Below are 1,966 nucleotides of genomic sequence, written 5' to 3'. Positions count from 1 at the left end.
AGGTATCTAATTTTGCAGAGGCATGAATTTGAATGTGAGGCAAGTGTGCCTGAGTCATTTTTATATACCAGTAACTTTATGAAAAAGTAGCTGAGAAGTAGAACAAAGGGACACAGCCTTAGCAAGTGTTGGAAGATGGAATTAATTTGTTTGTGAATATGTGGTTGCTGTAGTCCAGAATCCTCTCAGTGTTATCCTCTATCCTACCTCAGCCATTTACTGCCATGTCCTAGTCCTTGATATATTTAAAAACTGATTATCTTCCCATAGTCTCTTAATTCCAGTGTTATACATCAAATATGTAATCTTTGGTTTAATGATTATAACAAGTTTTTAAGAAATGGATGCAATGATAAATAAAGGATTTGCTTGAAGTATTTGGGGTGGAGTTAGGGTAGGCATTGTATAGGATTGTTGGTGAAACAAGTTACTTATAAATTCATTTGTTGAAGCTGAAAAAAAAAAATTAACCGACATTTATAGGAGAGTAACCAGGCTACATGGATTTCTTCCTTGAACCATGAAAACAACCCTGTCTTACAAATGAGGAAACTGAGGTCAGGAGGTTTTAAAATACATGCCCAAGGCAACACAGTTGGCCAGTAGCAAAGCTGGGACTCAATCCCAGGAAGTCTGGATCCAGAGCCCAAATATGTGACTGACTGCTCATTTAACTAACAGTTATTGAGACCAACTGCCAGGCACTGATCTAGGTGCTGAGAATACAGTAGGGGACCGAATTGACATAAAACCCTGAACTTGTGACATTTCTTTGCTAATGCGAAAGAGAGACAATAAAATGTAAGTAAAGTCAATAGTGAATCAGATAATGGAATGTAGTATTACAGAGAAAAATTAAAGTTAGGGAGTATATGGTGGGTGGGGTGTTTGGGAAGTGTTGTAGTTTCAGGATAGCCAAGGAGAGTATCCCTAAAAAGATAACATTAGGGCAAAGCTCTGAAGGAGCCCAAGAAACAAGACAAACTGATATCTGCAGATGTGTTCTGGGCAGAGGGAACAGCCAGTGCAAAGGCTCAGAAATGGAGACTTGTGTGGTGTTGGAAGAATAGAAAGAAGGACAATGGCTGGAGCCCAGGGCAGAAAGCAGTTGACCCTAGAAGGCCTTTTGGGGTCTGGGAGGGTCCCCCACCCCTCCCCTGGATCCAGAGGGCCGGGTGGAGGTGAGCATTCCTTCAGGTCCAGGCCAGAATCACTGCCTCTCACCCCGGAGGACACTGCTGAGTAGGGGATGAGAGGGACTCCTGATCCCTCACTCATAGGTCGACTGGATGATAGTTGTAGACCATTGAGACTCCATTTCCTCATTGAGAAGGTAAACAATGGAGAATCTGAACTCAGGGCTCACTGTGTCACCAGCCCCCACCTTTCACCACAGCCAAGCCCCAGGACACCCATTCCTGTGTGGGGAATAGGATTCAAGATGTGTTCCTAGGTAGATTTAATGGTCTTCTGTGCATGTATGAAATTCTTAATGTCTGAACATGGGATCCAATATTTTAATATTTCACTGGGTCCCCAGATTATACAGCCAGTCCTAGACAGATATTATTATCTCTGGTTTGTAGGAAATGAAAACAGAAAGCTGTTTAGGAGTATCTAGGACAGGGGAAGCTGGGATTCGAAGCCAGACTCAGCTTGGTTCTGGGATGGGTGCTCTTACCAGTTGGTCTAGGTAACATTTGACCTTAGAAGGACGGCTTCTCCCCTCCTCACTCCAGAAACACAGAAGACAACATTCTGTCCCTTCTTTTCCAAATTAAGGGGGAAGTTTAGATGGAATAAACTCCAGAACCTATGAATGTTACCTTCCATGGTATTAAAAGAAAAAGGGGGGGGGCGAGGGAGGGAGAGAGAGAGAGGACTTTTACTTCTTCTTTTACAATTCGGATTCCTTATATTTCTTTTTCTTACCTGATTTCTTTGTCTAGGACTATCAGTAGTATGT

This window comes from Pteropus alecto, unplaced genomic scaffold (assembly GCF_000325575.1).
Source record: "Pteropus alecto unplaced genomic scaffold, ASM32557v1 scaffold326, whole genome shotgun sequence".
NCBI lineage: Eukaryota > Metazoa > Chordata > Mammalia > Chiroptera > Pteropodidae > Pteropus > Pteropus alecto.
Note: the sequence above shows the minus strand (reverse complement) of the source record.